General features: G+C 41.5%; 1 protein-coding gene and 1 pseudogene across 2 annotated transcripts in view; both read left to right on the top strand.

Annotated features, from left to right (window-relative positions):
- Window positions 1-24103, top strand: part of AGBL1 (AGBL carboxypeptidase 1) — an 840069-nt gene that overhangs the window by 352958 nt on the left and 463008 nt on the right. The window lies entirely within an intron of this gene.
- Window positions 10755-22484, top strand: LOC131515841 (tubulin beta chain-like; annotated as a pseudogene).

The following is a 24103-nucleotide window of genomic DNA, read 5'->3' as shown; positions in this document are numbered from 1 at the left end:
TACTCTTTGCTAAGATCTATTCTGACTCCAGCAGGGAGACTTCATAACTTGTTTCCCTGTTGCCTCATTTCACCCCCCTTTATACAGACAGTCCTTTATTTCTTTTTGTTAGCATTTCTCTGCGCCCTAGACTGTAAACTCTTGAGGGATGGGATGTGATTTAAATCATTGTATCCCTACTGCCAGATACGCAAGCATATCATGAAAGCATCGAGCCAGGCAGAGAACTTACTACCTACATTTACTTGGATGATTCACACTGAGCCCTTGACTAGAAAATGTGTGTGAATTTCTTCATTTGCAATCTAGGAAGAAAGCACTAGATGAGGCCCTCGTGACCTTCAAGACTTTTTTCTAACTGGTCTTAAATTGGAACTTTACTTAAACTTTTCAAGGTCTGGTTTTCAGAATGGAAATGTAGAAATTCTGTTTACTGCAAAATGTCGGCATGCTGAAGAGCAAATTACCGAGCTCTTCCAGGGTGTAAGCAGCCGAGTGTGTGGTATAGTTTCTCAGACTCCACTGCGAGAGTCTTTACTCCATGCACTTGGCTCCCTTGTCTTGGTTCTGGTGAATTCCAGCGGCAGGTTGTGTTCCCCACAGAGCGGCCTGAAATCCTCTGTTATGGGCACCGCTATGGGTTTGCTCATCCTTACTCTTCTGGGAATAAAGTCATTTCATGTGGTTGGTAAAGAGTCTTAAATGATTTTATCATCAGCCCTCGCTGGTCCTTTAGGAGCAGGGCTTCCTTTTTTTTTTAAGGTTTATTTATTTATTTTGAGAGAGAGAAAGAAAGAGAGTGCACACACGAGACGGGGAGGGCATAGAGAGAGGGAGAAAGAGAATCCCAAGCATGTTCTGCGCTGTCAGTGCAGAGCCTGACGTGGGGCTCGATCTCACGAACTATGAGATCATGACCTGAGCCAAAATCAAGATTCAGATGCTCAACCGGCTGACCCACACCGGTGCCCCACAGAGCTTCGATTCTGATGGGAACTGAATCGGGCTGAAACTGTCACTAATAAGGTTCCTCTGCTTGTCGCTTCCAAAACACAGTGCTCATGGTTATGATGTCCCCTTCATCACCAAGGAAAAATGAGAAAGGTTTGTGAACTCCTTAGCCAGTAATTCGTGACCATGGCATTAAGAGAGTGTCATGCACAGTAGGTGTAAGAGGGACATGGAGGATTTAGGAGACACACGACCAGTCTTGAAACTGAATGGGAACAGACTTCTTTTATGTCCTCTCCTTGAATGTAATTGGGCTAAATGAAGGGGGAAAGGCAGAGGGGACTGTGATTGACATTTTAAAAGCATATTTTCAATAGTTGGTGAGGACAGAGGTTACAGTTGTGGTGACTTCTCCATGTAAACGGTTTCCTTTTCAGGGCCTCCCATTGCTTCCATTTCCAAAGGGTGATGCACCTCAGAGTAGAATATGGAGGAAACTGGGGACAAAGTCAAGGGGGATACAATGTGTCAAAGAGTGACCTCCCCAAAAGGTATATGCATCTGTTAATCCCAAGAGCCTGTGATTGTGACCTCATTTGGAAAGAGGGTCTTTGAAGATACAACTAAGTTAATGATCTCAGGATGAGATATCATCCTTTATTATCTGAGTGGACCCTAAATCCAATGGCAAGTGTCCTTATAAGAGACAGAAGAAAAGATACACAGAAATGAAGGCCATGGGAAGATGTAGGGTGTAGCCACAAGCCAATGTCTGGAGTCACCAGAAGCAAGAAGAGGCAAGGAGTCTCCCCTAGAGCCTCTGGAAGGCACACCTCTCTGCCTACACCTTGATTTCAGACTTGTGACTTCCAGAATTGTGAGAGAATAAATTTCCATTATTTTAAGTCATCAGGGTTGTGATGATTTGTTCTGGCAGTCACAGGAAATGAGTACAGGTAACCAGAACATACATCAGGGGGGCAGTGGTAAAGTTCATGGGTTTTGGTGAATAAAAACCTTGGTTGAGTATAAGTTCTCCTACTACTTATTAGCTTACACAGCCTTAGGCAAAAATATTCTCTCTGATATCTGATTGGTTGGTTCATTGATAGGTTCATTCATTAATTCATCATGAATTATTTATTTATTCAGTAAATACATACTGACTTCCTTCTGTGCTGTAGCCACTGTGGTAGGCATTGTAGTAAGGAGATGCATTTTTTAACATGAAGCAATTTTACATCTAGTGAAAAGAGACCAGCTATTACAGTGTTTGCTACATTTTCTTGTATCTGATTATAAATATTCTAATTGAGAAAATGCTAATTGGGGAACATTTAGAAAATATAGATAGGCAAAAATAAAGTAAAAATAGCCTATTATTCTAACACCAAGGGATTAATCACAGTAAACATTTTAATAGATTTCCTTCCACCCATTTATATATACAGTTGTACTTTTATGCACATTTGAATAATCTATCCTACTTTAACATCATATTGACAGTCTCCTCATAATGCGAGTATTACTTTTTTTAATGTTTATTTTTGAGAGAGAGAGAGAGAGAGAGAGAGAGAGAGAGAGAGAGAGAGAGAGAGAGAGAGAGAGAACGAACACAAACGGAGGAGGGGCAGAGAGAAAGGGAGACCCAGAATCTGAAGCAGGCTCCAGGCTCTGAGCTGTCAGCACAGAGCCTGAGGTGGGGCTCAAACTCACGAACCTTGACGTCCTGACATGCACAGAAGTCGGATGCTTAACCAACTGAGCCACCCAGGCGCTCCATGAAACATTACTTTTAAATATCATTGTGATCTTTACAAATTCCTTTCTAGAGAATACCGTTGCCTGTCAGAGTAGCATTTAGATTTTACCCAAATTTCTTATGTACACAAATATACATTTGTGTTCTGGGAGTTTGCTTAAGCAGCCTGGAGAAGAGGTGCCTGACCCAGCTTGGGAGGCATCAAGGAAAAATTAAATGTGATAGCAATAGTGAGGTCCATATCACAAGGCTATTCCAAGTATCCAGTGAGGTAATCCAGAAAAAAACTTCTTGCTTAATGCTTAGGATTTCTCTCTCTCTCTCTCTCTCTCTCTCTCTCTCTCTCAGCTGCTTTGATTTTCAAAAAATTAAAATTAAAAAAAAATCACAAAGCCCAAAACCGCCTAAGTTTCACTTCTATGAGATACACATGGTTAATATTTTGATGTATAAACTTTCATCATTTTGCATGTATACAAATATATATAGTTTTCCTGCCATTTTCCCCCTTTTTTATTTTATTTATTTTTTTTTTTTTATTTTAAATTTTTTTTTTTTTTCAACGTTTTTTATTTATTTTTGGGACAGAGAGAGACAGAGCATGAACGGGGGAGGGGCAGAGAAAGAGGGAGACACAGAATCGGAAACAGGCTCCAGGCTCCGAGCCATCAGCCCAGAGCCTGACGCGGGGCTCGAACTCACGGACCGCGAGATCGTGACCTGGCTGAAGTCGGACGCTTAACCGACTGCGCCACCCAGGCGCCCCTCCCCCTTTTTTATTTTAAAAAAAGGTCATGTAACCCACTTTGTGTTAATCTCTTTTTTTCTCCATATCAAAACTATTCTTCTGAGATGCATCTTTAATGACTATATCATAAGTATGTTGTCACAGGGATAGAAAATAATTTATTTGCCACTATGCTGTTGTTAGAGTTTTAGTTACTTCTGTGAACACCGTTGTTGTCAGTACTTGTCCAAACTGTAGATTATTACCTCAGAATTGATTCCCATAGTGGATTTCTGGGTTGAGTTTCTGAACATTTTTCTTGCTTTTAGTAAGTTGTACCAAATTGCCCTTGGACAAGTGTCCTGACTTGCACCTTTACTTGAAGTGTGTGAAAGTACCCATGTTCAGAATGTCTGTTCTGAAGGCCATAAGGAAAAATATTAAGGCAAGGAATATTTATGTAATGGCAAGCAGTCTAGTTGGGTTAAAGCCTAGAAATAATGTGAAGGGCTTTGAGCAACATGCTAAGAACTTTGAAACTTATTCTTATGGCAAAAGTACTATTGGGTGTTTTTGTTTTCATTTTTGTTTGTGTGTTTGTTTTGTTTTGTTTCTGCCATTGAATGCTGGTAACTATTTTCAATGGGTAGGGTTTGTCAGTCCAAGGGGATGCAGTTTTATCAAAGAAGAGGAAGAAAAAAAAAAGAGTGAAATATTTTCTAGGAAATGGAAACTGAACCTAACAGATGAAGGACAGAGAAAGACCTATCTTGGTCTTTTGCCATATAGGACTTCATGGTGGTTTGTGACAGTAATGATAGCCACCATTTATTGAGTGACTATTACATGCTAGAGGTGCTTTCTTAAACTTTTATTGAATATCCATAATAATTCAAGTAGGTATATTAAACCAAATTTTATGGATAAGGAAGCCAGAGACTAGTCAGGTCATGTACCTTGTCCAAGATCATACAATTTGTAAATTATAGGGCCTGGAATAAAACTTACATCAGTTGCTTCCAGATCCCATGCTCTTACTACTGCCCTACATGGACATAATTGTGCTTCATGAGGAGGACTTTTTTGGTTCTGTTATTAACTCATGTCTCTGAGACCAAGGGCATAGTGGGCTTGGGTTGACATATGTAGTAAATGCCCTGCAGAGTTACCTGCCTTGCACATAATTTTCTGCAGATTCTGTCAAACCAACATCTTAGAACTAGAAGGAACTTCAGTGATCATCTGGTTCATTGTCTGCTGTCCTGAAGTCCTCATTCACATTTAAGATAGATATTTTCTGCTTTAAAATTTCACTGAATTACACTTGAAACACCCATTTAATATACTTGAGGAGTGGAATGAAAGAGGAAAAGTCATGTTTGCTTCTAGAGAGGTAAGCACTAAGTAGAAAAAGTGATGTATAGATAGTGTTAGAGATAAGTCCAAGAGTCGGCTGTGTTGTTTTCAGCCTTATCCATCTTTCACAGCTTAGGAATTCTTGTGCTAAGGAGAAAGAAGAAATGTACTCCTGACCCATAACTGTGATGAGTTAACCTACTTTGGTAATATATTTATAATCCTTTCGAGCTCCTTGGAGGAAAGATGCAATAGGGGTATAAAATAATAACAGAGCTAACCTTCAAGAATTTTCTGAACGCCCAGGTATGGTTTGAGGTTTAATGAGTTTGTGTTAGTAAAATATTCTGATATCCCAGTTGAAGGGAGCTAGAGAACGCAAATGGTTATTAATTATTATTATTATTGACTCCTGCCCAGAGTCATGGAGATTGATGGCCTCTGCCATTTTTTTCATCCCCAGGCGTGTAGCTGCAGGTGCCAGTGCAGTGTGCAATAAATGTCTAATCCCTTAGAAGGATTAGCTCTACATGGGTTTAAAAAATAATGATTTCCCATAATCTATTCTGAATATACTGCTTGGTCCCCCTCCTGTTTCATCTAGTGACTCTTGGTATCTATAATGAAAACCAAGTGCACTAAAATTCTGTCTGGACCCTTTGTGTTTTACACTGGGTAGCACTGCAGAGAAACTTCACAGATTGGTATCATTTCTGTAAAATCAGAAGAGGAAGAACTGTGGAGGAGTAGTTTTGCTTTCTCTGTGGTGTATTTTGCCTACTTTGTGTCATACTGGCTGGCTCTTGCGACCTAGCACCTCTATACTAGGTCTATACATTGTCAACCTCTACCAGGATTTTTATCAATTACCGTATTTTAAATGGTCTTAACTGCTCCAACAGAAGCTTCAGAAGCTAAGCCAAAATATGTCTCCTGGGTTTCATGGTTGGCCTGAGGAGGCAAGGGGTAAAGTTGGTGGCTGTTTAACTCTGCCCCAATCACTGTCTCTTGTCATTGGTTGAGAAACACAATGGGAAGATTTGGGCGGATGGACTGGTTCAAGTATATCTCAAAAGTGATTACAGAAAAGTTTCATTGGTTTTTGAGATACAAACATTTAGCCATTAAAATAAACAAACTTCTGCATCCCTATAATTATCGCTTGCCAAGGCAGATGCAGCTCAAATGAATCCCAGCTCATCTTGAATGCGGCGATGATGTCTCCAAATGAAGCTTTTTGCTATTTTAGCCAGAGAGGGAGCCGCTGGCATTCAGCGGAATGATCTTGTGACGACGTCCTCCTTGTTTTCCAGTCAAGTTTGAAGGGCATTTCCAATCAGGTTAATGAGGACCTGCTGATTCAGAGCTGAAATGGCTTGTTTGCATCTCCCCTCTGGTCTATCCATGAAACGTCGTTCTCTTTTATCCACCGGCCAATCACAGCCTGCAAGAGGAACATCTGGCTTGAGCAGCTGCCAAGAGAGGAAGCACACTTTCTGTCCCCTCAAGCCAGTAGCAAGTGTGTGTAATTGAGAACCTGTAATTGCAAGAAGGCACAGACCTAGGCAGAAACCATAAGGAGTTGCTGAGACAGGAGACAAGGAAGCATAGGCAGGCTTTGTGGGACCTTTAAGGGAGTCTGAGGTGGTAGGAACCACACAGGGTAGGGCTGCGATTCAGTGTCATCCATATGTGGCTAGAGACTTTATTGTGACATGTGTCTGACAATACACGTGCCACTTTTTAATTAGATGGAAGTGAAAAAAACAAAGAGGAGAACTTAATATTTTCTCATACAGAACATGTAAGGAATCATGGGTGAATCTGGGAGGCATTGCTTTGATTCTAATGACTAAGTCTACCCTGAGCCCAGATTTATTCTTACGGAGGCATGTGGCAGGCTAAGATAAAAACTGGTTTAGGGGCACCTGGGTGGTTCAGTCAGTTGAGCATCCAACTCTTGATATTGGCTCAGGTTATAATTCCCGGGTTATGGGATCGAGCCCTGCATTGGGCTCCAAGCTGAGGGTGGAGCCGGGTAGGGATTCTCTCTCTTACTCCCTCTGCCTCTCTCCCCCTCTTGCATGCTCTCTCCCTCTCTCTCTACAATAAAAAACAAAAAAGAAAAGAAACTGGTTTGATGCCTCCACCTTTCCATGCAAGCTCACTCTCCTCAGCACACCGAAATGCTATTGCCTGAGTAGAAGATGGGTTTAAAAAGGACAGCCTATTGGTGATGTATTCCATATCTTCTCAAGAGATTCCCAAGGTTGTCTCCCTTCTCTTGGGGTCTGTTTCCTCTCAACCCTGTGACTATGCTTCTCAACCAAGATGGTTGCTGTAAAGTTGCTCTCAGAATGTTTTCAAAGCTATGGGTGAAGCAAGGTAAGAAACACTGAAGGTGACTGAGAAAGTTTGAAAAGTCTCCTAGATTTTTCCAGTTTACCTTACCTTCTCCACACCCCCCACCTCACTGTGTACCTCTGTCTTTGTGAATTTCCACCTACGATTGGCTTATAAAGTAGTAGAGCAACTAACTTTGAGCCTCAGTGATCTCTGAGAACCTCTCACATACAGAAAGGCAGGGCACACATGAGGCCAAGTACAAAGCAGTGGGCAAAGTGGACTGTACCAAGTGTTAAGGTCAAAGTGCCCTGAGCAAGGTGTTGGCTGACATACTGATGATCCTGTCACACTTTTCACAGGACCTGATGACAGCATTCTCAGGACAAGACCAAGAAACAATATTATTCTAGAAAATTGAGATTGCATTTTAGCATTTGATCACCACGTTGTTTTGAATACAGAGGTCTCAGGGGGCATTAGGTCCAGTTATCCAACAAGGGTTTACTGAGTGCCAGGGACTTGGGTCAGGGATATACTGGTGAACAACACAGATAGAGCTTTCATGCAAACTAAAGTCTGTGTTCTGAGGCAATGGCAATGATTTCTGATGGAAAATAACTTCTCTCCTGGGAGGAGAGACACGAACTGACCTGGGGAGGATGACAAGGAGACAGTGATGGCACAGGTGCAGCACAGTCACGTGTTCAAAGGCCCTGCAGGAGGAAGACAATGTGGTTTGTTTGAAGAACTAAAGAAGACACGAGTGGACCCCCAAGTAGCAGGTCCCTTAGGTTGGGTTCCCTGGGGTAGCAGCCTCTGAGAGAGAGATCTGTGGGCAGGAAGTTTACTGGTGAGGGTGTTCAGGATCAACATGGAAAGAATGGGCAGAGGGCAGAATGGGCCGTAAGGTAGTAGCAACACAGACCTTGTCTGGTTCCTTAGACTGCTCTTCAGAGCCCTGAGGCCAGGAGGCCAAGCCTCTCCATTCCCACAGAGATCTTGCAGGCTACCCCCATGGAAGGGATGTGACCAAAACTAGGACAGATTTGGGGGCTGAAAGAAGTAATTCTCAGAAAACAACCCAGCTTAGAGTTGAGTTATATAGGCTTTTTTTTTGGTGGGGGGGGGGGGGGGAGTGTTAGTTCTCTGTGCATTCTGGCTAAATGCATCTCTCTGTAATCCTCAGTGTATGTCTTTGGTGCTCATGTGAAACTACCTTGAGTGGTTATTGAATCCTCTACTATAAATGCAGAGTCAGAATTAATTTTGAGTAGATAAATCTGCACCTGGAATGACAATTAAATGCAGTTTAATATTATCAAGAACTGGCCAACAATGGCCCATGGGCTAAATCCGACCCTCCCACCCTGCCATGTTCTTAAGTCACTCCTTTTGGAGAATCTTTCCTAACTCATCTTGCTTCTTCAGTCTCCCTCTGAGGTAAAAGTCATTCTTCCCTACTTGCACTTTGTTAATTGCATCATTGTAATGGTTGTCACATTTTATTATGCTCACGTGTACGTTTGCCTCAGTGGCCAGTTGACGAGGTATCGTGGATATGGACTCTGTCCCTTCAGCTTTGTGACCCATGCACCCAGTACACTTCATTTCCTTCAGAACGCACAAGACAGCTGTTTGCTGCGTGAATGAAGAGATAAATGTAGTAAATATACTTGTTATGAATAAAGAACCTGAGGATAGCTGTGAGAGAACTGTTGAACATTATTCAGAATCTTTATTATAACCTCATTTTCTCAATGTTATTGTTATCAGTAGGACATTGGTCAATACAATTAGGATCCATGTATCTTTGGAATTCAAATGCTCTTTCTCCCTCCTTATATCTCCCTGTTTGTAGAGACCTGGGTCTCAGCTATGCCTGTCTCTACTTGTTTACCCAACTCCTGCCAAAGGTCTGACTCACCTTGGAGCTCCACACACTGGTTCCTGGTGACCTTTGACAATATCAAGTTAGTTCCCAGCTTGAGTCTTAAGTGCCAATCCTACCTGCATAGTTTTCCATATTCTTCTCTTTGCATAGCCTGTTAGATGTTTATCTTTATGTCATGGTGGCCTATAGGACTTAAATCATACCATACCCCCTTTTTATGGTATTGGCCCAGATCAGTAGTCATCCAGTACTCTGTGGTTTTAATCACTCTGCTGGCCCTTGAGCCTGCCAGTTCTGTCTTACTCTGATCTGCAGACTTCCCTGACCCTCTACAACTGGCACCAGAAGGCGTTCTGTAATCAGAATTCAAAGAGTGGAGGGGTCAGGTTGCTGGGGGGTGGCTACATGGTGCAACATTTTTCCAGAAGCAAGGTCAGTCCACCTGAAATCTTCTCCCCTCCTATTACAGCTCTTTGCTTGAGAAAGGAGTTTCTTCCCTCCAAGGGCAGCTTCTCCAAAGCCCTGTGACAGCTGAAGTGAAGCCCCAGTCCTGGGGTGCTGCTGGTGCCGTTGACTCTAGAGCCAGTGAACAGCATGATGGTGAAAATAGTAAATAATAAGTGATGCAGCATTATAGACTCATCACACACATTTCATCCTGTGCTGGGTCAAGGGCAGAATATGCATCTCTTAAAGACCCATCTTAGAAACCCAGGTGTCTTTAGTGATGAAATGAGCTCAAAATTTGAAGAGAAAAGCCCCCCTGTTTTTTTCAAGTGGCTTCGATCCAAAGGGAGGCTCTGTTTGCAAGAAGGCATAGTGTCAGATAGCAAGTCTAATACATTTAGGTGGCCCCTCAGTCTCACCTATAAAGGACCCAACTGCAGGATTAATATTATTTTTCCTACAGTGGTTCAAGGACTCATCCAACAACCCTATCCCCAAATGTTGAATGTTGTCTTTATTCTTTCTCTAAGCAGCCAAATTCATTTATTTGGAATTGAGTCTCTGAGCTGGTGACTCCTGGGAAGTGGAGAAAACCAGAAACCAGCCTGATGGAATGGCCCGTGTTGGACCTGAATAATCATGGAGAGAACACTGGTTTGCAGGGTGTGTCTGTTTCATGTAAAGAGTTCTCAGAAATGTCTGGATGGGTTTCAGATCCCCTCCTTTGCCTTCTTCTACATGAGTGGGTTTCACCTGGTTGAAGCAAAGAACGAGAGCACTAAACATCTTTAACTAATCTTGAACTTTTTTGTTCGTTCCCCAATTTGGTTTCCGGTCATATTGGCCCACAATTTTAGTTGTGGTGTTTCAGCTAAACAACAGCTGGGAGTTGACAGCCAGCCAGCTGCAGCCTGCTAGAGCAAACACTTGAGCTCCTAAATGTATAAAAATGATAAAATGACTAGACATATAGGTTTCTAATTGCAGCCAGGATTCTGCAGCTGGGAAGTCACCAGAAGATATATATTCTGTGTTGTAATCCAGCAATCATGTGCTCCACCCCGACTGAAAAGCACTTCCCTTTCCCCCACCCCCAAGATTGCTGCCAAAATGTGAAGTCCATTTCCAGCCTGCAAATGATGTTCACTTCTTATTAAGGAGCTGACCCGGCTCCAGACTTATAAATCCAACCAAAGATTGAGCCAGGGAGATAGATCAGTTGAAGTTTGAGGGGGAAATGATGATAAGATAATGCCAGAAATAAGACTCAGATGATGCAAGCCCCAGATGAGATATATGGGGGTCACAAAGGCAGCCCCCCAATCCAGTACCGCATGCAGCATCACATGTGAGATTCAGAGTGGAGCCTCTTGTTTTCTCTCTTCAACCTTCTGATACTCCTCCTCCCTCCCCTCCTTCCCTTTCTTTCCCCCGTTCCTCTTATCTCTACATGCATGCCCTCCTTCCTGCAAACAACTGTGCAACTCATCACCCTTCTCTGCTGGGTCTGTTCCAACAATGGGGGGGGGGGGCGTTCATCTTACTTGAACGTCTCTTCCAAGCACCTAGAAGGCTTTCTTCTTCCTTTGTAGCAGAAATTTCCCTGACATCAAATATTCATCCTTCTGGGTCTATATAGTTCATCTAACAAGCATTTGTTCTTGATTTGGGGGCGGGGGAAGAAATGACCAAACTTTTGTAGTTCGTTTTCTTCTGCTTGAAATTTGGCTTTCAAACTGTCATTTCACAGTGGATTTAAAAAGCTGAACACTTTCTTTGTTCTCTCTTTCCCTGGAGTACTGATCTTCCCTCTGTTGGACTAACTAGTCTTAATAACAAAAGGACTGGTAGGGCAGGGGGAGGATGATGTGTCACAAAGGAGACCAAGAAAGAGCAGTACCTCTGGGATAGTCTAAAGCATTATCTGGCAATGTCATTGGGCCCATGGCACTACACTGCCCTGGCTTTTTGCTCTTTTGTGCTAGAACAAAAATTCCTTAATAGAAGGGGCCTTTTATTTATTCTTCAGGATCGAGCCCAGAACCTGACATGTCACATGCACTTAAAAGTAATGCTTATCAATGAACAGTGAATGAATGAACCCCCATCAAATCTGGTTGGATCTGTTTGTGCTAATGGTAATGCCCTACATTTGTAAGATTTTCTAAAATGTTTCCACATATATCATTTTACTTGATGTGACTATTAGTGAGTTGTCACTTTTTCCTACACTTTCATGAATGAGCCAGAAAGCATAAAAATAAGCAACCACTTTGAGACAGAGAATTTAACTAGAAGGAGCCATGGCACAGATGATCAGATGTATCACCTACCTGGCCTGTTGCAGTTTAGATCAGAGTCAGCAAGTCATAGCCTGTGAGCCAGATCTGGCCTGCAGGTCATTTTTGTAAACAAAGTTTTATCAGAACACAGCCATGCTCATTCATCCCGTAATGTATGTGGCTGTCTTCTCATTTCAGTGGCAGAGCCGAATAGTTGTGAGTGATGGTCAGGCCCGCACAACCCAAGATATTTACTATTTGGTCCTTGACGGAAAAGATGTGTTGACCTCTGGTCTAGATTTTACTAACAGCAGGTGCATGTGTCACGTTTAAGGATGTCAAGGAAAGTAAGGAAATCCTGTTTGCCTTTGGAGCTCCTCTTGATTTTGGGGTGGTATTTTCTGATTGATGATCTATGTAATACACTTTAAAAGAAAGCTTTGGGGGTAAGCGTGGGGAAAGTAAATAAGAGACAACAAGGAAACAACCTCTTCAGTCAACATATGGGTGAAGGCATGCTGGAGTAACCCTGGGTTTTTTTACTCCAGTTTGTTGTGGTGTCTCAAAAAGCTCAGCGTGAGGCACTTCTGAGGTCCCATTGTTCCACAAGGCATCTGTGATGTTGCACTGAGATATGCCAGCCCCCCTCCTGATCTCACACTTTCTGTTGTCTTTACACTTGAGAAGTCACTCCAGATGCGGTTCTGCTGAAAGTAACATAATTAGGTCTGGACGCCTTTCATCATCCATGGAGTGGGTACAGACTGTCTTCTCTCTGAGAACTTAATCTTTTTTTCCCAAAGGATTCCTGAATAGTGTGAACATATGGGACCTCTCACACCTGTAGGCATTTTAGCAATTTCCTCTGATGAATCCATTTGTAACCCTCTGCTCTGTTATACCAACGGGTTTCTCTTCTCTTACTTTTTAAATATATTTTTGTTGTTGTTGTTACCTCTGAGAGATTTTGCCTTTCGCAGGGGCCAGGAAGTCATGAGATATCATGAGATACATGGTTAGCTGTGGGGAGATTTTTGCATTTGGTTGACTTTTTACTTTTGATAAGTTGGGTTGGATTTTTCTAAAGGCAGATCCTTTTTATTTATCTGCATGACAACACCAGTTTTCTAGAACAAGTTCAGTTCCAGGATTTGCAATTTGCCTCTTTATCTTGGTGATTATCATTTAGCTTTACTGGTTTTATCAGTGAATTATAGATAAGGGCACTGATTGCAAACTGGTTAAGCCACTTCAAGATTCGATTAAAATCCTGCAAGTAAGAAAAACATTGAAATATCCTGTTTCATGGAGGCATCTGCTGTGTTAAAATAGCATAGACTTCAGAAGAAGAAGATTGGGATTCTAGCCACATCTCCATCCCTCCAAGACTGAAGTTAATTTGTTCTATAACTTCCCTGAGCCTCAGTTTCCTCTTCTGTGAGATCTGGATGATCATAATATCATTGCCCTCGCTGAATTCAACTTCATTCCATTCATTTTGACAGAATTCTCTTGAGCATATACTCTTTCTGGGCTCTTTGTCTAGCATGATGATTATACAAAAATATAATTTTTTCTCCTTCAGTTTACAGTGTAATGGGGATTCAGATACATAGAAAGTTGGTTTCAATATGACTTGGTACAGATCTTATGGAATATGATCTGGGTTGTATAGGGATGTAGGAGAGGGATAGTTTTCTCAGTCTGAGTTTCCAGGGAAACTTCCTCTGAGACATGATACCTAAGCAGTTATTGGATTAGCGTCATCAAGCTAAGACAGAAGAGAAGGGTACTTAGGTGGTGAGTCTAGGGACCAGGCCATGAAGGCCTTGTGAGCCTTGCTAAAGAGTCCCCAGTTTATCTGGAACACTCTAGGGGTCCAGTGAGGGGGTGTGACACAACAGGATATACTCAGTTCTGGGCCTCAGACTAGGTTCTGGGTGTATGTGGGAAGTGGGGGTACAGATAACAGAATACTATTTTCAAAAACTAATTGTGTTCTAGGCACTGGCTAAATCCCACACATTCATGAATTCTCTTTGTTCTCATAGTATCCCTCTAAAGTGAACTTTACTTCCATTTATGCTTGAGGGATGGGGACTTAGAGATGACATATACATTGCCCTCAGTATGCTCATAGATGAGGGGAGGTTGTGTAAGTGGGATCGTATCTCAGCATGAAAGAAGCCATTAGGAGTTCTGTATGGAGTGATGTAGGTACACAGAAGAAAATAGCTGAGCTGTGCTTGGGGAAGTCTTTGTAGAAGAGGTAGTGTCTATAAGGTGAGTAGAAATTGTCCATGAGATAGGAGGGTACAGCCAAGGGAACCACAAGAAGAAAAATGGTGGAGCAGACACTGGAACTCCAAATGGTTGTGTATGGCTAGTGGAGTAGAGTTGAGGGTCCTGGGATTAGATGACATGACAGGTAAAACCAGGCTTCATGGTACAAGCAATGGGAAGTCACAGATAAGTTTTAAGCAAGTGTGTGCTATGATAAAATACGTTTTAGAAAGATCATTTTGGTGGCACTATAAAGAAGATGAAGAAAATTGAAAGATGGCCATTTCTAGACAAGGGAGTAGACTCCTGGACTGGTATGGTAGGAGTGGAGATGAAGCAGGAATAATATTTAGGGGGCAGAACAGAGACAAGTTAGTGTTCAAGGGACCAAGGGAGAGAGAGAGGGATATAAGGAGTCACTTGGTTTTCTGTTAGGGGGCTGGGTAGGCAGTTGAACCAAACACAGATGGAGACTCTAAGAAGAGGAGTATTTGGGAGGTGCCTGGGTGGCTCAGTCAGTTAATCATCCGACTTCAGCTCAGGTCATGATCTTATGGTTTGTGAGTTTGAGCCTCACATTGGGGTCTGTGCTGACAGCTTGGAGCCCGGAGCCTGCTTGAGATTCTGTGTCTCTCTCTCTTTGCCCCTTCCCTTCTTGCACTCTGTCTCTTTCTCAAAAATAATTAACTCAACACCCAAAAAACAAATCCAGTAGAGAAATGGGCAAAAGACATGAAGAGACACTTCTCCAAAGAAGACATCCAGATGGCCAACCAACACATGAAAAAAATGCTCAACATTGCTCATCATTAGGGAAATACAAATCAAAACCACAATTAGATATCACCTCACACCTGTCAGAATGACTAACATTAACAACTTGAGCAACAACAGATGTTGGTGAGGATGTGGAGAAAGAGGATCTCTTTTGCACTGCTGGTGGAAATGCAATCTGGTGCAGCCACTCTGGAAAACAGTATGGAGGTTCCTGAAAAAATTAAAAATAGAACTTCCCCATGACCCAGCAATTGCGCTACTAGGTATTTATCCAAAGGATACAGGTATGCTGTTTCGAAGGGGCACATGCATCCTAATGTTTGTAGCAGCACTATCAACAATAGCCAAAGGATGGAAAGAACCCAAATGTTCATCAATGGATGAATGGATAAAGAAGATGTGGTGCATATATACAATGGAGTATTATTTGGCAATGAAAAATAATGAAATCTTGCCATTTGCAACTATGTGAGTGGAACTAGAGGGTATTATGCTAAGCTAAATTAGTCAGAGAAAGACAAACATCATATTACTTCACTCATATGAGGATTTTAAGACACAGAATAGATGAACACAAGGGAAGGGAAGCAAAAATAATATAAAAACAGGGAGGGGGGACAAAACATAAGAGACTCTTAAATATGGAGAACAAACAGAGGGTTACTGGAGGGGTTGTGGGAGGGGGGAAGGGCTAAACGGGTAAGGGGCATCAAGGAATCTACCCATGAAATCATTGTTGCCCTGTATGCTAACTAACTTGGATGTAAATTAAAAAAAAAATTAATAAAAATAAGTAAACATTAATTTAAAAAAAAAAAAGAAGAAGAGTATTTGGGAAGGAAAGAGCTTGAGGGAAGGACACTGAAATGTGTTCAGAGAACTCATGGAGGGAAACAGACTGGCAGAATGTGAGTGGTGATGGAGAGAAAAAACTGGGAATGCTTTGAGCATGCTGAAGGATAATGGCATCATTTAGAGAACAGGATTATCTTTTGTCATTTAGGATGTCATTTGGATGATCTTTTGTCAGGGTGAGTCTCACGGCCCCTTGAGAACAAGCAAAGGGTGCCTTGAGCCCACCTTCCTTTCTTGTGGAAGTTTTAAAGTCTCTTGGTATTTCCAAGATTTCATGAAGCCTAATTTCTCATGATCTCCTGAGTCTATATACTTTTTCTGTAATGCTTTGGTTTTCTACATAATATTTATCTACCTGTGAAACTGTTCTCTTCACTTGTTCCTGCAAAACATGCAGAGAAACATTCCTGAACATTGTATACTTGACCCAAGGTCTTGTGGTCAGATGGTGGTCACCATGGGTGCCAGGAAAGCAAGCTTTCCAGATTACTTCTTTTATAGTCCTGTGCTTAAAACCCCCTTGCCCTTTCTCCCCTCCTGCCTTTGGTTTCATATCAACTCTTGACTCCTCCTCTTTACTCCTTTATTTACTCTTGGTTGTTTTCCCCTTCTCTTCACTCTTTTTCTGGAGCCACAAACCATTCCCCAAACCTCCCCCTCTCTTAGGCAGGGTGGTTGCTCCTTATTTTCTGAACTGTTGATGCTTACTGGCCCTTGTGACCTTGGGACAGGAGATGAATGGAGGAAGCATCACCTTTTACTCTATCAAGTATTTCCTTCCAAATATAGTTCAGGCACTGCTGTAAAGGGACTGCAGCCTACCTACTTCATTATGTGATAAATATAGGGCAGGGGTGGGTGAAGGGTCACGTTTGTGACACAGGATTACTGGTTTTATTTAGACAAGTTCCATTTGACATATCTCTGGGACATCAAGTTTACTCTATGGTCTTATTCCTCCTAGGAGATGCTTCTTAGAAAGGGTAGTTTTGTAGATCATCCTATCCTTTCCCTTATGTTCATATTTAAAGAAAGTTGACTGTTGAGTGTTATTCTCCCTCTTCACTGGCTGTTCTCATGTGGATGTTACAGGTTCTTCAGAATAATGTCTCAGTTTTGGGCTGAGGAGCTCAGTTTCTCCTGGTGGGCTGTCCTCGTGAGGGTGAGGGTGAGACTGTAAGTCCAACACAGAGTTCACACAGTTAAAAAATCAGTTTCATTGCCACAGGCTATACCTTCCTTCTGCTAGCGGCCTCAGAGGTCTACACCATCGATCACAAAGTTAAACAGGTATAAATGACCCTGCAAAATCTATCACCACCAGGGGAATGTCAGCCTCCTCTTGCATCAGCACAATCATTGGCCATGAAAATCTTTCTTCAGCTAGCACTAGGGTTTTTGCCTAATTTTTATGGCTGGGATAATAGGCTCTGGACCCTTTTACTTAAAACAAAAACTCATGAGAACTAGCTTAAGTCAAAAAGAGAATTGATACTCATTTATCAGAAAAATACAAGAGGATAAGGGACTTCCTCTCCTCTCCCCATTCCTCCCTTGTCCTCTCTCTCTTTCCTGGTTTCTGGAACCTGGTTCTCTTGTCTGGCTTCCCAGATGGTAGCACGGATGATCACCAGAAGCTTCAACTATTCATGAACTTTCAATACTCATGGTTCCTGTATAGGGTTTCTCTTCCTTGACAATTTCAGTAGCAGTCCTGGGAACAGCTCTGATTGGTACAGCTTGAATCATGGGAATCTCCAAGAACCATGGAGTGTGTGTGAAGTAATATGGCACTCTGATTGGCCAGATCTGGGTCAGGTGTTCAGCTCTGGAGCAAAAATTAAGGGAGTCTCTCCTGAAGCATTGGGACTGAACATGAAGAATAGTGATTCACCCAACGCATGCTGGATTTATGTTTGGTATCCTGATGAACGGGATATAGCCCTAGTACAGGTGGGGGTCCAGTCCTTGCCCTTCTTAGCCTCTGTAAACTTTTCTCTCAGGCACTGGTCCCTGATCCCACACCCAAGTTATTGACTGGGATCCAGTGCTGTAACTGCCTGAGGGTGGACATCAACACGGCATGACACTGTTTTCCTCAGTTCATACTTTTATTTAGATCAATCGATCAATCGATTGATCTATCTATCTATAGTCTTTTACTTGGGAGAACTGATCTTTGAAAAATAAATCTCAGTAATTCTCATTTCATACAGATATTCCAGGAACCATTATTATTCATGTGTTTGTTTTTTTATAAAATAATTCAAACATACTGTAACGCACAGAGAATGATGTGAGGAAGACACTTAAAGCTAATGCTGATACTTGACAAATTGTGACACTTTTACGTACTTGCTTCAGGGTTTTATTTTTAAACAAAGGAAATATAGAAGATAAGGGTTGAAGCCTCCTTGTATCCATTCAAAATCCAATTTCCATCCTTTCTTTTCCGAAATTACAACTATACTGAAGCTGGTATCAGTCGTTCATCTATCTGTCTACCTGTTTCTGCTTTTGAATTTTCTCTTGCTTTTTGTGGTCAATTTTTCTATGCCTGTATATGACTAGTTTATAATATTTTTATAGAAAGTGTTAATTGAAGTCCTCCATTAATTAAAAGCAAACACACATACACACCACTACCACCATCACCACCCAGAAAACACCCTAAAATTGAAAAAAAAAACCTCTCAAATGTAACTTTTCCGAGGTTGATCTATCAACTTTGTGAGATGTTTGTTTAAAAAAAGAAAATAGGGGCGCCTGGGTGGCGCAGTCGGTTAAGCGTCCGACTTCAGCCAGGTCACGATCTCGTGGTCCGTGAGTTCGAGCCCTGCGTCAGGCTCTGGGCTGATGGCTCGGAGCCTGGAGCCTGTTTCCGATTCTGTGTCTCCCTCTCTCTCTGCCCCTCCCCCGTTCAGGCTCTGTCTCTCTCTGTCCCAAAAAATAAATAAAAAAACGTTGAAAAAAAAATTTAAAAAAAAATAAAAAAGAAAATAAAAGTGGTACCTGGGTGGCTCAGTTGGTTAAGCATTTGACTCTTGATTTTGATCTCAGGGTGGTGAGATCAAGCCCTGTGTTGTGCTCCACCAGTGTGGAGCCTGCTTAAGATTCTCCCTCTTCTCTCTCTATCACTCCTGCTCTCTCCCTCTCTAAAAATGGAAGGAAGGAAGGAAGGAAGGAAGGAAGGAAGGAAGGAAGGAAGGAAGGAAGGAAGGAAAGGAGGAAGGAAGGAGGAAGGAAGGAAGGAAGGAAGGAGACAAAAAACTCCCACTATGATTGTTATCTTGCCGATTTCTGCTTGTAATTATTTTTGCTTTTGTGTTTTAAAGTGATGTTGCTAGAGGTATACATATTCATGTTTTTGAGAGTTCTTAATGCATTGTTCCCTTGAGGGTTATACTTTATCTCCCTTTATTCTGATTAATGATTTTTCTGTGAATAATTTTTTCATGTAGTAGTAATTATTAGAGGTTTGTTTATTAGTCATATTTCTCTATCTTATTTTGTATTTGCTGATCATTTCTCTTTTCCTTTTTATTACCTTTTTTTCTTTGTGTGCGTGTTTATTTGATTCATCTTCTTTCTTTGGATTTACTCTATTTTTTCCTCTTTGATTCTTGATTTGAACAAATTCATTTTATTTTAACTCTACCTTGTTTTTAAAAAAATAATTTTATAATATAAATTTGAGGATTATTTTCTTATATTTCTACCTATTTTATAATTTCCAACATTATTTCTTTAAACCCATGGATCGATTGGATTATATTTTCAGGTGTCTGACAGTGGTGGTAGAGGTGGTTATTATTATTAAAATAATTTCTCTTGGGGTGCCTGGGTGGCTCAGCCGGATAAGCATCCAACTTCAGCTCAGGTCATGATCTAGTGGTTCTTGGGTTCAATCCCCCATTAGGTTCTGTGCTGACAGCTCACAGCCTGGAACCTGTTTCAGATTCTGTGTCGCCCTCTTTCTCTGCCTCTCCCCCACTCACACTCTGTCTCTCTCTGTCTCAAAAATAAACATTAAGAAAATATTAAAATAATTACTCTTATAAACTTTGTAGTAATGATTGATTTCAAATTCAATTGGAATGTGATCAGGGAACATGGACAATATGGGATTAGTTCTTCAATGTTTATTGAATCTTCTTTATGACATATATGGTACCTAACAAAATTTTTAATTATTTTTTTATTTTTTTAATTTTTGAGAGAGACACAGAGAGCACCAGCAGTGGAGGGGCAGAGAGAGAAGGAGAGAGGAAGAATCCCAAGCAGGCTCTGTGCAGTCAGTGCTCACAGAGTGATGTGTGGCTCAAACTCATGAAAATGTGAGATCATGACATGAGTTGAAATCAAGAGTTGGATGCTTTTTTTTAAATTTTTTTTACGTTTTATTTATTTTTGAGACAGAGAGAGATAGAGCATGAATGGGGAGGGGCAGAGAGAGAGGGAGACACAGAATCAGAAGCAGGCTCCAGTCTCTGAGCCATCAGCTCAGAGCCACACTCGGGGCTCGAACTCACAGACCGCGAGATCGTGACCTGAGCTGAAGTCGGACGCTTAAGCGACTGAGCCACCCAGGCGCCCCAAGAGTTGGATGCTTAACTGACTGAGCCACCCAGATGCCCCACTACCTGACAAATTTTTATGCATGCTTAATATAGTCTCTGATGGAGGCAGAATTATTTAAGACCAAGCTTTTCAATTGCACTGTTTGGATTTTTATCTTTTTCTTTTATTTTTTTCTATTTAATTTATCAATTTCTAAAGGAAGTTTATTAAAAATATCCCAATATTATTATTTGTCCTTGGAACTATTTTGTATTGTCCCATGTTTTTGCCTTAAACTCAATTTCCCATCAATACTAGAATGACTAAGTCAGATAAAAATATATCAAGTGAATCTTTTTTTTTACCCAAAGAAAATTGGGGTAATTTAAATATTCCTTTTCTAAATATTATATATCTGATGGTGTGCCTGGGTGGCTCAGTCAGTTAAGTGTCCAAATCTAGATTTTGGCTCAGGTCACAATCTGATGGCTTCATGAGATCGAGCCCCATGTCGGGTTCTGCCCTGACAGCATGGAGCCTGCTGGGAATTCTAACTTTTTCTCTACCCTTCTCCACTCAAGCTCTTGTGTTCTGTCTCTCTCAAAATAAATAAATAAGCATGAAACAATATTATATAGCTGAGATGTTTGGCTGTTTATAGAAAATCCAATAAATAGTAGTATCTTTTAAAAGATTACTTAATTTTATTTAAGTAGCCCTGACTAATTTGGATTAATTTATTTCATCATGTTTCTTGCTATTTATTTAACACACACACACACACATATGTAATTTTTTTTTTTTGCTTACTTTTTTTTTTAACCCCATTTCTACCTCTGTGGGCTTATAGAGTTTAAAAAAATTCCTTTATTTTTCTCCTCTCCCAGGTTGGAAGCTGCTAATATTTTAATTATTTTTTTTTTTACTTTCCCTTAATTAAAATATATTGAAGTATAATATGCATACATAAAATTGTACACAACAAAAATGAATTTATCACAAAATGAACATTCATGTAACTGGCATACAAGAAGTAAAACATTGACAGTATTTCAGAAGCATGGAACATTAATACATTTTAAAAATAAATCTTTAAAGTTAATTAAGTTCTACTCTCAGAACCTTCCTGTCCCTGCATTCAGACCTCAGTGCTGTAGCCTCTGGGACATGTCTCATACTGCTAGCCTGCCATTAGCAACATAGAAAAAAAATCCGATATCATTTTCTTGTCCTGTACACACCTTGAGGTGAGCAAAAATAAAATAAAGTAAATTTTAACTCTGAGGGAAATCGTGCTCATCCAGACTGGTCAGTGTGGCAACCAGGTCGGTGCCAAGTTCTGAGAGGTAATTAGTGAGGAGTATGGCATCGATCCCCCTGGAACCTACCTACAGTGACCTGCAGCTGAAAAACGTCTGTGTGTACCACAATGAAGCCACAGGTGACAGATACGTTCCTCATGCTACCTTGGTGGATCTAGAACCCAGGACTATGGACTCTGGTCACTCAGGTCCTTTTGACCAGATGTGGAGACCAGACAACTTTGTTTCTGGTTGGTTTGGGGCAGGCAACAACTGGACAAAGGGCCATTCTACAGAAGGGCCAAGAGGACCCACTCGCTAGGTGGGGGCACAAGCTACGGGGTGGGCACCTTGCTCATCAGCAAGACTGCATCACCAACACCTTCAGGGTGGTACCCTCACTAAAGTGTTGGGTGCTTTGGCTGAGCCCTAAAACACCACCCTTTCTGACTGTCAGATGGTAGAGAATGTGGGTGAGACCCACTGAATTGACAACTGAGCCCTTTAGGAAATCTGCTTTCACACCATCAAGCTGACCACACCCACTGTGGGACCAGAACCACCTGGTCTCAGCCACTGTGAACAGTGTCACCAATAGCCTCCGCTTTCCTGGTCAGCTCAATGTTGGCCTCCACAAACCAGCTGTCAAGTTGGTGCCCTTCCTGTGTCTCTACCTCTTCAGGCTTGGCTTTGCTCCTTTGACCAGCCATGGAAGCCAGTGGTGTGTGGCCTTCACTGTGTCCAAACTCACCCAGCAGGTCTTTGATGCCAAGAACATGATGGCTGCCAGCTCATGGCCATGTTTTGGCACAAGACCTTCCTCTACTGGTACTCAGGTGAGGGTGTGGACCAGATGGAGTTCACTGCAGCTGGGACCAGCAGGAATGACTTTGTCTCCTAGTGCCACCAGTACCAGGATGCCATCACAGAAGAAGAGGAGGCCTAAAGCAGAGCACCATCACCTCAGGCTTCTCAGGTCCCTCAGCCTTCTTCCTCAACTGCCCTTTTCCTGTCCCTCAGAGTTTGCATTTTCTGCCTCTGTCTTATTTTCTTTTCCTTTTTTGGAAGGTGGATGGAAGGTTCCTAGAACAGTGCCTGGCACATAGTAAGCACTCAAGTATTTATTGTTTCTTAAATGTCTCCTCTCTTCCACTCTGGGAAGCCTAGATTTCTACCCTTCTGGGTAACCCTGTATTTCTTTTTGGTGCCCATTTCTTCCATCTGTCCAGGTCATATTTCCGTTTGTTTTTAAGATAATTCTCCAAGAAGCTGGGTCTCATCAGATCCCATTTGGAACCATGTACTGAAAACTGGATACATGGGCACCATCCTAATCCATGTGGTAGTCCAGGGGAAAGGAAAGCAAGCTACTTCATAGCAAGTGGAGGTACCTGTAAGAAAAGGATATAGGCTTTTCCATTCTAGAGCAGTTTTGGAGAGGGGGATCCAGGCTATTGAAGTCCTAATTTTCAGGTATTTCCCTTTTCCTTTCTCAGCTTCAGGGGAGGTGATAACAGTATAATCTCCATTTTTAGTCTCCTTCCAAGCTCTGTCTCGGGCTGTTTCCTTTTCAGGGGTCTGCCCCACTCTGTCTAGGGGATTCCTCTCTCTCCTACTTCACCTCCTGCACATGCTGGGTTCTGTCCTTTTCCCCTGGTTGGAAAAGAAGGCCAAGAGAGGGAGGAGAGACTAGCCTTGCCCTAAGGCTCCCAGAAAGGCTCTCCCATGCCCACCTTTTCTTAACAAAAACCCAGCCCTCTTGTGTATTTATGGAAAGGTGTGTATTGTCACCTAAATATTTGAGTCATTCCTCCAGAGAGGGTACAAGGAGACCCTTCATCTTTTGGCAACATCTCATATCTTGCTTTTGCTATTTCCTTCTCCCTGCCCACCTTGGTTTTGTTCTGTCTTACACTTCAAATTTCTACTTTGTGTTGAACTTGCCTTTTTTTTTTTTTTTTTTTTTTTTTTTTTGGTATTGAAAGGATGACATTGCCCCAAGAGCCAAAAATAAATGAGGATTGGAAAAAAAAATAAAGTTAATTAAGTTCCATAAATTAGCTAAAGTTATACAATATCTCTATACTTTCCCAAATGAGATGAGGACTTTAACAAACTCAACCAGTCATTAAACACTGTTTCTCACCTTATTTGATGTTTTTAACTTTAATTTCACTTACTGGAAGCCAAGTCAATTATCTTCTATTCTGCAGTTACACAAGTTTACCCAATTGCCTCTCACTCTCTGTGTGTTGTTTTTGCTTGTTTCTAAAGTACATCCTTTAGTAGTTTTTTCAGTACTGATTTATAAGACTCTGAACTTTATTTCCTATCTGAAAATATCCTTAGTCCATCTTCACTTGAGTGATATTTCATCCTGACATAAAATTCCCAGTTGACAGTTAAGAATTGTCAAGCTGGACAGTCAGCACTTTGAATTTTTTTCTCTGTTGTTTTCAGTTATTTATTACTAATAATGTTAAATCGACACACAATGTAACTGACATTTATTTGAAAGGAATTTGTCTTTTCTCTCTGATAGTTTTCAAGAACATTTCTTTCTAT

The sequence above is a fragment of the Neofelis nebulosa genome, chromosome 7 (genome assembly GCF_028018385.1).
Source record: "Neofelis nebulosa isolate mNeoNeb1 chromosome 7, mNeoNeb1.pri, whole genome shotgun sequence".
Classification (NCBI taxonomy): domain Eukaryota; kingdom Metazoa; phylum Chordata; class Mammalia; order Carnivora; family Felidae; genus Neofelis; species Neofelis nebulosa.
The sequence above is the reverse complement of the archived record's forward strand: the minus strand, read 5'-3'. Positions and strand labels throughout refer to the sequence as shown.